The 14259-nt window shown below is 45.7% G+C and overlaps 1 long non-coding RNA gene across 2 annotated transcripts in view; it reads right to left on the minus strand.

The window, feature by feature from the left end:
• Nucleotides 1-14259, minus strand: part of LOC129385756 (uncharacterized) — a 114938-nt gene that overhangs the window by 8831 nt on the left and 91848 nt on the right. The window contains exon 2 of one of the 2 annotated variants that reach the window (XR_011895697.1): nt 626-1112. This is a non-coding gene — a long non-coding RNA (uncharacterized lncRNA). Of the gene's footprint in view, nt 1-625; nt 8238-14259 lie in introns of those variants that run through there. The other variant, XR_008613301.1, reaches the window with a different exon arrangement.

Below are 14259 nucleotides of genomic sequence, written 5' to 3' on the forward strand. Positions count from 1 at the left end.
CTATCCAGCGGGCCTGGGCAGCGGTGGAAAGGCTATGCCTCGCCGCACATAATGTCCGGGTGGCCTGAGCCCGAGCTGGCAACCTCGCAGGTCCTTTTTCCCATTAAAGTTTTTTCCGTCCGTCGTCTCTTCCTTCGACAGGTTGAAATCTTTGGCTATCGCCGCCAAACGTTCCCACTCCATCTCTAAACTAGCAAGATCAGTCACAGGGCCGAAATAGAATCCTGGAAATATCCCGGGACGGATCCTATCCTGGGACGTATCCTGGTACGGATTCTACCCTGGCAGGCTCGCCAATTTGTGCCACACTGATCTCGGGGCCATGCGGGTGCTGGGAGAGATGGAGTCGGGAAACGCAGGCGAGCCCAGCAAACAGATTTTACTAAGAGCAAACCCAAGATAAAACACACTCAAAACTCAGTCAATTCCAAATAACATTCTCAAGACATGAAACACCAAAAAGAGACATCGGCACCTTTGTCACCTACGTAACGGTGACTAAATATGTCCTAATTGCCGGCTGTGTCTGTTCCTAGCGCGTTCCACGCAGAAGTCTGGCAACCCTGGCCTATGGCCGCGCGCTAACAAAAGCAACGCTCTTACAAAGTTCAGTCGTGGCACGTACCTCCAAGTCCGATGTGCGTCAGCTCTTGGTCACCATCAGTGCTCCCGCCGACTCCGCAAGTTTTGCTTCCTTAGTATCAGTCGGCCAGCTCCTCCATCTCGGATGTCGGTGACGTTGCGTTCCGGCCTGCCTGGCTAGGCCTAACACCAGGCTCCACCGCTTCTTCTCCGAGTGTCTGCAGGACGCCGCAGGGACTACCGTCCGTTCTGGTCTGCCGAAGGGGGATCCAATTCCTGAAATGCCCGGCACTGCCGTGGGAGGCTGCAGCAGGTCCAGGGAGCCTCGCTCGAACGTCGCTGAGGTCGACGGCCACACCTGGGTCGCCAGCGTCACGGGCCTGCCCGAACCTCCATGGCTCCCGTCGCCAGTACGAAGCTGACGCTCTAACCTTCTTGGCCCAGAGCCACGTCGATAATCCCAGCTTGGCGCCGCTTCTCCTCTGATCACAACTCGGATCACGCACCTCGAAGGCTCGTGCCGTTCGGACCTGTCGGCGCACATCGTCTTCTTTTCTTTTTGTGCCCCACGCATCTTACATATCACAGCGTCTGTACAGGAATTATGCAGCATCAAAGCCAAATTATGTCTACAATGAACGAAACGTTACAGTACCAAATGTTGCCATTCATTATGGAGGCAACCAAGATCTTTCGTATGCTCTGCATCGATGAAATGGCAAAGGGTTGGAAAAGACGTTACTTTCCTGCTGCTGGACTGCCTGGTCAGATATAATGCAGTGAAAGTGCTCGTGAAATGTGTGGGAGAGCAGGCCATGCAATAGTGCAGCCCTTTCCCTAACCCCACTTTTATGCCTTTGCAGACAAAGTTTAGTTAATATGGCTGCGCATGCATAAACACATCGACATAGATGCAGCAGCATTTTAAGATATCTTTCCATGCCAGGTAAAATCAAAATACTGCACTCCTCTCCACTCCTGCTCCAAATTTAGGCATATAAGGTTAAGAAACTTAAGACATATTGTAAGGCATTAGCAATTAAAATGGGAGGAAAGTTCGTGCGCATGTTTTCAGGCATCAGTTCATTGTTCTTTCAACAATCAGCCATTGAAAGTGCATCTGACATTGAACATCCAACGGAATCAAACATTGTCCATTACCCATTGGTGAAATATACATGTTAAAGCAGGGTGAGGGACGACAGGGTGTACTGTAACCATCCAGAAGTGCCACAACTAGGCGGCTATCTGTTTTGCGGCAGCACAATATACCTCTGCAGGGATGTGTAGCTGCTCAGACATATACACACAAAATAACAGTAGATGCTGCTGTGCCGAAGTTCTTCCGAAACGTTTACATGATTTACATGTGCCAACTATCAGCATAAAGACGTTTGCAACAAGCGCAGTATCTTCAGTGGAAGTTGTAGTGTTATATTTCGCATGCAAAAAATGTAATGAAGTGTAAAGAAGGCACTCAGCAAAAATTTGTCTTGTGAATTCCTACTGTGCAAATTCCACAGATTAACAATATATGATCTGACATGGGACCATAGTTTCTCACTATAACGTCATGTATGGGAGCTTACCAAAATGCACATGCACTCAAAGATGATTCATCTGTTAAAAATATCAAGTGAAGCCCACGCAGGTAGGCACAACAAACATTCTACTCTGTGTGCTTCAGTGTCATGATAGGAAAAAAACATTTTTTCAGTGTTTCTGATTAACAGATACATATACCAACAATGCATAGTACGATAATTTGCTTGAGCCTGCGCGGAACTTTATTTTCCGTCCCGCTCACATCGCTCTCTCGACTATCTGTTCATCGAAAGCAGAAAGTTCAGACAGCGTACGGGAAACGGAATCGACAATTACGCGTATAGATATAGCGTATTTTCCTTTCTGATAAGACGGTAAGCCTACGTCAATAATGCAATACTGTGCCCCATACTTAAATATAGACAGAGAGAGATTATAGCAGCAGGTCGAAAACCAGACAGTTAAGACCGCTGGAAACGGGATGTGCGTAGCGTACTTTTCTTTCTGCAAAACGATACGTGAACTCGATAATTTGACGCGGCTAAAGCCTGCTTAAGTGATCATATGACATGGGTCAATCGTATTTTCTGTGTGAAAACTCACTCTGCAAGGTCTCATGGACCGTAACATTGAGCTTAGATCCTTTAGTGAAGAAACAAACCTTAATTTCCAAGCTCTGGGTGCGAAACAAAGCGAACATAACATAAAGAACGCAGTTCAGAAGGCAAATTTATACATTTTATTGGCCTTTGTCCCCTTCGGGTAAACAAAATGCTGCACCTTTAGTAACCGCAGAACACAAATATACAAGAAAACACCAGTATGGTGCTAAAATTTATCTGTTTTGTATACATGTTGTATGTTTTTAAATGCTGGCACTTGAAAAGACAAATAAATGGACAACTGTGTCTCAGAAACGCGTTTTTAAATTTATTTAGATGTCGCTACAAGAGATGACTGCAGAATTTATAAAAGGCTTGATTTCAGCACAGCTTCGACTTAATGCTTGTTAAGATGTGCTCCAGACCATGCGAAACCGAAATTTTTCAGCGGCTGCGCTCGCACACGTGTTTGCGCGTCCGCTGCTGGCCCAAGCCCCAGCAAAATGGGGGACGGTGTCGTCTGCTTGGAAATCCTGGAGGCGGGTGAAAGAAAAAAGCTCATTCTCCCAACCAGTGCTTACAGTGAGCTTGTGGCAGCATTGAAAAATTTCACCGCGGTAGGCAACACGCTGGTGAGTTTCGCATTTATATCCGACTTCTTACGAGGTTTAGGTTCTTATCATTACCAAAGATACTGGCTCAGCTTTCTCCTGATACCAGATAGTTTATTCCCGATTTTCTGGCTCGCTAACTATTTTGCTTAAGAGAACAGGGTAAGCAACATTTCTGGATAAACAAAGAACCGTGCGTGATGTGATATACTTAGTTTGAAATGAAGAGGGTTGCATTTTTTTCCGAAGTACGGAATCGTATTGATATTTTTTTGCACTTACAAAGCTTGTGATGGGTGCGACGCCAGTGTTTCTTTTTCCCGGCCTGTTCGTGTCTGTTCTATAGAGCTATTCTTACAGGCGCAGAGTATTATATTTGCAGTTTCCCTAAAATATAGTAGGCAAGCGTTGTGCCCTGTTCCGACTAAGTAGGGACCATGTGGCTTAGCCAGAAGAGGGGGGGAAATGGGACTTGGGCATGCGCTCGCAAAACTGTCTTTATTTAAATTTTTTTTATTTAGTATGCGACTTGCCTCTCCCCCGTCCTCGGTCAAGTGCTCATCTCCCACCCGCTTTTCCAAAAAAAAAAAAAAAGCGGTTATACAATGGCAGCAATGCACGTGTAATGATCATGTTGTTCTTGGAGACTTTCTTTAAAAGCATTAAACGTTTGTCTTTTCCAGATCCAGACACATGCTGCTGACTTCGATGACTTTGTAGACCTTGAAGAAACAAGTGCCCGACAAGGCCAAATTGAAAGTCACCAGGAAAGTGGTTATTCCTACTGATGTGAGCACTTCCCACCAATTCATGACTTGTGCAATCATGGCCTGCTTTATATCGTGAGGTTGTCTTGGCACAGTGAAATTTAAGAAACATACATGCATTACAGCTCCACATAATAATCCGTATGATTCTATTGTCTGTGCCAGTGTTGGACACATTTCATAGTTAAACACTTAGCTTGTATCCTGCATTAAAAACACTGCAATACTATCTCAACACCTTCTCTTTAGGCTTGCCAAGTGGCTCTAGTACGTGGTAAGTGGTCGACTCTTCTCACATTATTGCTTCCTGTGCTGCATCAAAAACATCATATTCTGTTCATCAACCTTCCCGTTTTTTATTAAAACTTCTTATGTGCTTTATTTTGTCATTGTCAAATTAGGCACCTCATGTATCCAGTATCCTACACATTCTCCCCTCACGCACCACCCAGCTTTTAATGATTGCTTCAAAAGCGAAAAAAGGAGCCATAATATAGCGGCTTCTCCGTAAACAATGTTAGTGTATTCATAGAATCTATCCTGCTTTTTAAGTGTATTCCAGTAAACCATTGTACTGCAAAATTGGCGCGACAGTAGTTATCAAATGCTTGGCAGATTTACAGCTCAAGCCCTTTAGCGTAAGATCCAAGCACTCGTATATATTGGCATAAACCAGCTAATATGGTTCATTGCAGCCCAAATCTGCTCTGAATACTGTGGAGAAATTTTTTTCCGTAGAATTTTATGCAGTCAAATTATTCTTGGTATGACATAGTATTTTTTTAATGTGCGCAGACCTTCCAGAGGTGGTACACCATTCAATATGACTGACAAAATAAGCAATAAGAACAATGCAAACCATGCATAATAGAAGTGCAGTGCTAGTGAAAAGTGATCTGGAATATTATCAAGCTATTCATCTTTGAATCCAAATATTTTAATGTCATCATGTTGATCAATCTAGCCTGTGTATGCTCCCATTATTAATAGCAAGAAAAAGACACGCTTTCATTCGTAGGATAGTTCATTTTACTATCCGCTCTTTCTGTTGTATTAGGATGTGCTGAACTTTCTCTACCGGTGGTCGCTAAATAATAAAGAACTCATTGAATTTCAGACGTTTTGTTGTTCCCTTGCAGACCTGTCATAATGTGATGAAAAAGTGATTGAACTATCACTTTTTTCATCTCTCCTGGCGAGCATGAGGTGGTTACCATACTTTGCACAACAAGCAAGACTATCTGGAATTTAAACTTCCAAATTTTCATCCCTACGAAAGGGTACTACAAAGTGGAACCCCCATCAGTAGTTTACTTCGGCGCTTTGTTGTCAACAAGCTCTTTCAAGAATGCTATAAGACTGCATTGTATGCATTGGTTTCATGTTACAATTGATTTTTTTTTGCGACCTTGTTACCTTCACCTTGTATGACATGGGCATTGTTTGATGTCGTAATAAAAACTGCCTAGAAAACATAATGCGAAATAACAATATTTGCTTTCCTTGAAGTCCACTTTTAGCATAAAATTAAATATGGATAAACAAATGACAGGTGCATACTACATTTCCAAATGTATCATATACACTTGTAATTTGTTTAGTGTGAGGTTCTGGATACGGCAGACACGTTTCATGGAATAGTCACTTTTACTAATTGATCAAAAGCACATATACTTGCTAAATGCGTAAATCATCAATCCTCTCTTTTCCTCAGGCCGAGTTATTTAACGAGAGTGCTTACATGACATTTACTTTCAATATGCAGTGTATTTGTCAATGTATAACGCAAGCTAGTCTTTTATTCTATAAGTTGATGTGTACACTCCAGAGAAACCAGCACAATGTTCTTGTTATTGAATGCCTGAAAATTCCTGCTCTTAGAAACTGCAAAGAAAATGTTTCAGCTGTACTGGTGTACTGCAGTTGATAGGGGCATACAAACTTGTTCTTTTGTTACCACAGGTACCCATCAAGGCAATTGTGCAGAGTCACAGCACAGCAGCTTGTGAACAAATACCCACATTTGACAGAAAAAATTCGTGGAAGCAGTGACATGGTGAGCAAGATTTCTATGATTACAGTCATGCGACACATACACAGGCATTTTCTTTATCCAGAAAAATTTGCTTCCAATAAAGTTGTATGAAAAGTTTTGATAATTTGAAGACTGGTTGTGGCCCCTTGCCCCAGCAAGGTTTCTGTAGAGAGACAGCTTTCGAAGCCTTTTGAAGTAAAACATTTTCAAAGCAGGCAGTTAACAAACCGGCTTAATGAGATCGTCGACGTGTTGTAATTGGTTATAAAATTAAGAAACTCTGAATCTACCTTTGCCTGTCAAGAGCGCTCCATGCTATTCTGCATTTAGCTAGGTTTTGGAAGAATTACATCAAAACTGATCGTCACATGCTTCTTAAGTGACTATCAAAATAATTATGCTGCGCCTGGTCCTTCATTTATTGCTCACTTTTGTTTTTGTTTTTCTCTACTGGGATTCTTGGGTATTGGGCATCCGAAAAAGTTTAAAAACATGAGAAAAAAGGCAGTGCTGTGCAGAGCGAATGTAGCAAAAAGGAAGTTCCTGCAGAACTATGCGACCAGGACGTCGGTCTCCGAGGAAGGCGCAAGCAACAGAATCTCTCACTTGTCTGTGAGTTCATATTGGAACTGTCACAATGACTAATCCAAAGAACTATAATTTTATGTACGAAAAAACAATAGTTTACCTTTCTAATCTGCACTTTGAACTGTCATAATAATGTGCACTAATTCAAATAATAGTAGGATCCTTCTATAGCATGCATAAGTAATTCACAGTACAGGATGCGGGTGTTATTCAAATCAACTTACTGCTGTAACTTGGCCCCAAAGGTTGTGTTTTTCTTCCCTTTTTTTTTCATTGAGCATACTTGCCTATCTGCAATTTTGCAGGCTCTTACAATCTTGTGCAATATACTAAAGGGCAGATTTATTATACCTAAATTTTCACCTTAATAGGCTGGCACAAGTATAGTAAGTAGGTTATAAGCAGCAAGTAGGTAAGTATGTAAGTGTTTATTTAAGTAGGTGTAAGGTAAGTAGGTTATAGAGGAAGCTGGAAGCTTAACTTATTCAAGAAAAGAAGCATCAAGCCAAGGACATAGTTGCCATGTCTTCAGTAGTGCAACTTTCTTAAATTGAGAACTTCAGCATGGCACATGCTTACGTATCGATCTATTCTTTGGCATGTTGCGCGACTGCAGCCACCTTGTTGGCCACGGGGACACTGCAGAGTTAGTGGAGAGGCATACAGACTGGCTAAAAGCCAATGCAAGATCTGCCGACACAAAGCTTCGGCCGCGGCTTTTGGCAGCAGCCAAAGAATGGCAGGAAGAGCTGCGGATTGTGGATGTTGCAGAAGCATAACTGCTTTTTCCTTTCTTGTCAACGGAGTCATCGGTATGCTCAGATATGTTCTATTAGATGTACAGGGACTGATGTATCCTTTAATTCCAGCTGCTTATGGAGTTCGATATACTCTCCATGTGTGATATCCTCAACATGGAAGCAGGACTAGCCCACTTGTCGAATGTCTTTCTCAAGAATGGGACCGAACCGGAAATAGCTGCTTATCAACAGCTTCTGATAATTTTGACCACCTGGGGTTCTTTAATGCGCACCTAAATCTAGGTGCACAGGTGTTTTCACATTTCGCCCCCACCGAAATGCGGCCGCCGTGGCCGGGATTTGATCCCGCGACCTCGTGCTCAGCAGCCCAACACCATAGCCACTGAGCAACCACGGCAGATCACGTTTACGCAGTACAACAAGAATCGGTGAATGCAAGCGGCCCGTCGGACCTCGTCGGCAAATGTGTCGCCCAGATGAAAAGCGTGTACTACGATGTGCGACTGGAGATGAGCCAATCCTTCCTTCAAAAGAAGAAGTGCCTCAATTTTGCTAACCGCTGCATTTTTTATTTTTAGTTGTCAGAAATTACAGAAATATCTTGCACGCAAGCTGTACATGCAAAGCTGGCTGCGGAGGCTGGTGCAAGCACGCCGCAGCCGTGGCGATATTCGTAAATGAATACGAACACACATCGTGCATGAATGTTCCGTGCGCATGGAAGAAGTTGTCATTGCGTGCCAATGTCGATGTCAAAAAATCAGTCAAGGAACTCTTTTCCCGTACGAGAAGCTCGTTGTTTACTTTCTGTGTGTGTGTGATGCGACTTTGCCGATGAATGATGCAATCAATTTTGCAGATCTACCTTCGCGAAAACCGATTCTGCAGATGGTGAGCCCCGTAGCTCTTTTCTCGAAGTTTCCAGGTATAAATTGTGCCATTAAGGAGTGCGGGGACATGATGCAGGCGTTGGCGACGGCACAGCTACCAGACAACAGCTACGACCGAGTTGTTACGAAACGTACTAGATAAGGAGGGCAACATACACGGTGTGCTAAGGGTCGCTTCGACCTCTTTTTATTCTGAAAAAGGAAGACATGGTCTCAAAGATGTCTATCCTTGAAAAAATTTCTACAAAGTAATCGTAAAAAGAAAACATTGACCAAATATTAGAGATTGCCGAAATCACCAAGGGCCAGGCTGCCGTGGGGAGGTTTGATAATTTTTTGTTCACATACACTTCTAATTTTAAGTACATGTGACTTGTTTTAACTGAGACATGTTTTTTTTCCAGATGGAACAAAGAGCGCCGCATCCGCCTGACAAATTCCAGTGCCCACAAGGTGAACACAAGGGGCAGTGATTTTGATCGTCTTGCGAAGCACTAGCTGCACCGAAGTTCTTTTCTACAGCTGCAACTTCATATGGTAATTAAAATAAGCTGTATGGGCACCATGATTAGCCTCCTTGCCATTCCTTCTTTAAATCTCTCAGTATGGTCAGAACATGCACACATGCAAAAGAAAGCAAAGGCTACTCTGCACCAGTGTCTGCTAAATGCAAGCATTTTATTAGCAGCCTTTTTATCGTACTGCAGGCAATTATGAACATTTTCTGCATGCAGGAAAGAACACCAAAGAAACAGCAAGAGAGGAACTCAAGGTTTGTATGGGGCTTCACATACAGAAGGTATTAAATCTGTATATTTTCCGTCAATGCGTGGAAACCACATCATATGTTTTGTTGCAGATTGGACTTGTCATATCAGAGAAGCAACCGTGGTTGTGGTGCAGCCCAGATGGCATCATAGATTTCAGTGACTCAATTCATGTAGTCGAGATTAAGTGTCAATTTTCACTAGGGGTCAGCCCACTTATTGATTCCGTGAATCAGATTAGCTTTGTCCCTTACATCCACCATGTTAACGGGCACCTTACTCTAAAAGAGCACTCATGCGTATTTCATACAGGTGCAGCTCATGTTGTACATATTAATGCTCAACCATGCTTTTTTTGTTGACTCGAGCAACCAGAGTGTGTTAGTTCTTGTCAACTGTGATGACGGCTTCCTCACTGAATATATTCGAAAGATGGCATATTTCTACTTTACATCATTTTTAAACTGCCTCGCTTGGTGTTATCACTCTGCTCTCTGCTAAAGGTGTAGCTCGGCAAGTAGACATGCACAAACCTCATCAAATGCTTCATTAGAGACAGGCGCTCACATTTATGTGCATGTACATATATCCCACAAAAAAAGATTTTTTGACAAAGTGTAAAAGTGCTCATACACTTGCTTTTGTCACTGCTTCAGCAATGAGCTTAGTGAGTCGACACAACAAAGCATTTCTGAAATAACAGCTCACAATCACACGCTACAGTGCAGAGCCAGCCACATCCTTTCTTCAGATTGGTGTTATGTTCTCTTGATTTTATTTAGACACTGTCCTCTCTGAGATGAACACACTAGGCTGATTCTTAAATAACCAAAAATGGCAATTTGAAAACCTAGCGTGTGAGCGTTACTTAACTAGCTCTCTCAAAAGGACAACCACTTTTAATGCCACATAGAGCACACATGGCATCTTAACTTACAAGTTAGTGATATATATGCATATATATATGTACAGCTGTCTAAAACCAGCATTGAAGTTGGGGCTTGGGCATGTCCACTTCGTTGCCTCCATCAATCACAGTGCTTAAACAATCATAAGTATGTTTACCAACAAGGCCAAAGCCCAATGATCAGCTAGTTTCGTTTTTTTTTTCTCGTGAAACTGTCAAGGCAATGAACGACCTGTTTTTTAAAGGTTTGTGTAAAGAAGGTGGTAACAGAATTGGGGTGTATTACGCATTCCCTATTTAGGGCCAATTCATCGTCTGCAATATTTTCTGTGCCTGATTTAGCAGGTTCCTATGGATGTTCCTATGGCGTGTATGCCGAGAATCTGCATGAAGTTTGAGTTGCTGAGACAGGTTGGTTGTCGCAGGCGACTAATAAGTGGTCGCATCCAGGTTGGCAGGTGTACTACTAGTAGTGCACATTTGGCTGGGGAACTCTGAGTTATGTTGGTGTAGTGGGTTTTGTATGTATCCAGGGGAGCCGGTGTTTGGCCATATTGTGATGTCAGGGATGCTCTGTGCACCTGGTACATTGCTAGACTGAAAAGTGGTGTTACTGACAGGACTATTGTGTGAATATTGGCATGAAGTGGTATATTCCAAAATTTATTGTGTACATGTTTTTTCACATAGACGAGTTCTTGACATGTAATGGCTGATAAGCTGATGTAGTATGGTGCGGCGAGTGGCATGGTCAAAAGCTTTTTAGGGGTTAATGGCTAGGAAAACTTTGAGCTGTGCCGGTCTGAGGTCATGTTGGCCTGTAGTTGAGCTAAGGCATCCTGTGTGGACATTTTCTGTAGCCAATGAGTGTGTAGTATGTGTCACATTAATATGTTTGTGATCTGTTCAGGGCTATTTTTTTCATGCGAATACTTGGACTCCACATCCACAAAGACGGATCGGGAGCTGCCAGCCTACCGAGACTAGAACGCACCCTTTCGCAACTAACGCACCTCGTCAAAAGGATCTCAAGCCAAAGAGCAGGCTCAAGGAGCAAGACACTAAAAATAATACAAGCGCTCCTCACCAACCGCATCACATACAGCACGCCGTACCTAGCTTTAAATAAAGCTGAAATAGAAAAGCTGAACATCATGATAAGGAAGGCAATCAAAGTCGCCCTGGGACTCCCCGCCACGGCCTCTACATCACGTCTCCTTAAGATGGGCGTCCACAACACGTGACAAGAGCTCGCCAAAGCACACAAGAACAGCCAGCTGGAACGACTCAAGCTCACGCCCACAGGGAGATCAGTATTCTGACACCTAAACTACAGCAAGACGTATGTCGCAGACACGGACAAGAAAGAGCGAATACCACCGGACGTTCGAGAGTGCATTTGCATCGCACGTGTTCCGCACAACATGCATCCCATATATCACAAGAGTAGAAGACAGGCTAGAGCCAACGCCATCAAACTAAGTTTCAAGCATGACCCGAATGCCCGCCCGAATGCCCACGTCGAGTCCGGAAGTTCACCAAGCCATTCAGACGATCATTCGTTACGCGCACGAGAGGGTGGGCAAACAAAGTCCCGAAAACGTACAAAGAGACAAGCAAAGGAATCCATCAATGATTGGCTCAGGGAAAACCCTGTATCGCCGCTAACGAATATTGTGCGAACTCCCAAGTGGCTTGCAGACTCCACCTTTTGGTTTATCCGACTGGACGACAAGCACCTGCAGAGGGCCATTCAAGTTTTTAACGACGAGATGTGCAGTTACACTACCCTCGACTTTATCGAACTGTACCAACACACACAGCTCCACACGGCGACTTGGATGCTGTGATGTGTGGTGCACGACGTGGTGCAGGGCTCGGGACGGTCGAGAGCAGACGACGCTGAGTGCACGCGCGCCGAGCTGGAAGGAGGAAAACGACGACACCGAAGAGCGCCCGGCAGGTGAACGCGCGGCGCAGGAAAGACAACAAAAAGAAAAAAGCAACCAATTAGAAAAGACCACGGAGCGTCGGGCAGCCAATCAGTAAATGCCAAATCGGCCAGACCACAAGAAAAAGCGTGGTGCGCTGGCAGAAGGGGGGCGACACGCAAGAGGACACGCAGGGAGACGCCGGGGAGACGCCAGGAGAGTCCCAGGAAACGACGGCAGGAGGAGGTCAACCACCGGAGCGGGCGTTGAAGACGGGCCGTCGGGTTCCGGACCCGAGCCCACCAGGACTTCACCCGCCCGGGGCCTCCTGCCAACCTGTTCCTGTGCGTCGCCCGTCTACCTGAGCGTGCCGTCAGCTCCTCAAGGCCGGTGAGCTTTTGCTCCAGTGGGCAGGACGAGAACAGTCGGGCTTCGGGCCCGAGTTCTACGCCAGCTGCCCGGCCAGAACGCCACCCCCGTCTGCCGTGCCGCCTGCTGCCCGAGGCCGGCGTTCGAGCTTCCGCGCCGTGGGCGAGAGGGGAGCAGTCGGGCTACGGGCCCGAGCTCTCTGCCCGGCCAGAACGCCGCCGCCGTCCACTCCTGCCACCCAGCCGCCAGCGTTACCTCGCCTCGCCAGAGCTGGCGCGCTCTCGGCGCCCGGTCGGTCAACCTACGCCGCGACCTTTGGTGAGACCGGCGCCACTCCTTCTGCCAGCTTGTCGCCGCGTTGCCGCGTCGAGACTGCGATGCGTCCCCGCCCTCGTGGCAAGCCCGGACTCGCGCCCTCGTTAAAGCCCTAAGTGTGTTCTTTACCGCAATGTTTTCTTGAATGTTTATTTTATGCATGCTTTCTGTTTCGTTCTATTTGCTTTATGCCTTTTTATTTTTGATTAAAAGTCTTTGTGTGTGTGTTCAAACCAACGGCTTTGTCCTCAATTGGGTTCTCGGAGGCTCCGCCTAAGAGAACCGTTAAAACATTGAGAACACGAACCTCTGGCCCCATAATTGGCTCGTCACAAATTGGCGTCCGCGACAGGACAAAGCCGTTCGTTTGGATCCTTCTTCTAGCGGTTAGGAACTATGGCTAACACAAGAGACTTGTTAGCGCTAGCCGAACGCATGGGCCTAGAAGGTGCAGAGTTGAGGGCATGGCTGAACGAACAGGAAGAGCGTGCGCGAGAAGAGCGGGCAGCGGAGCGTGAGGCTAAAAGGCAGGAGCTTATATTAGAGGAGAATAATTTACAGTTACGACTTAAAGTCGCGGAAGCTGAGGGCAATCGTGGCGAGACGAGCCAACGGCAGCTAGAATTGGAGGAGCGAACGCTTCAGTTGCGCCTCCAAATGGCGGCAACGGACGCTGCAAAGACAGCGGACCGAGGGCCAGGAGGGAGTGCCCCATTCAGCGTAAATCCTCACAGTTTGATGCCGGGATTCAACGAAAACCGGGACGACTTGGATGCCTATTTAAAAAGGTTCGAAAGCGTCGCCACCGGACAAGAATGGCCTAGAGACAAATGGGCCACGGCTCTAAGTTTATGCCTGAGCGGAGAAGCTCTGAAAGTCTTTGGACGCCTGTCTCCAGAAGACTCCCTCAACTACGATAAAGCCAAGTTGGCGTTGCTCCAGCGTTTTCGGTTTACGGCGGAAGGCTATCGGGAGAAGTTCCGACAGAGCAAACCCCAAGATGGCGAAACTGGAAAGCAGTACGCAACTAGGCTACTGAGTTTCTTTGATCGGTGGGTGGAAATGTCCAAAACCGAAAAAGAGCATTTGGCACTTCGCAACCTGGTGGTGACGGAACAGTTTCTGAACAACTGTCATCATCGGTTAGGACTCTTCCTGCGCGAGAAGAGCTACCGCCAGCTAGATGACATGGCCGAAGCTGCCGATAATTTCCTAGAGGCTCAGAGACAGCCCAATTTGTTAGTGTTCCGGCAGAAATCGGAAGGCAGTAACCCTACAGAGAAAACCGGAAGCCCATCTGAGAGAGTTCCAATGCGATGCTTCGTATGTGGAAAACTGGGTCACGGGGCATCAGACTGCCGATCTAAGCAGAGGCAACCGTACTGCGGGTATTGCCGTAAGCCCGGGCATGATGTCAAAGCCTGCACCAAGAAAAATGATCCCCCAAGGACGTCTTGCCTATTGTCGCCAGAAGAGCGCCTGGAAGAGTCAAACGCAGTAGTCGTTGAACAAGACGTAGTTAGCACGGTGAAGACTCCCACGAGGAATGTGGCACGCAAGATGCCAGTGCTAAAGGGCTTCGTCTTCGG

This window comes from Dermacentor andersoni, chromosome 7 (assembly GCF_023375885.2).
Source record: "Dermacentor andersoni chromosome 7, qqDerAnde1_hic_scaffold, whole genome shotgun sequence".
NCBI lineage: Eukaryota > Metazoa > Arthropoda > Arachnida > Ixodida > Ixodidae > Dermacentor > Dermacentor andersoni.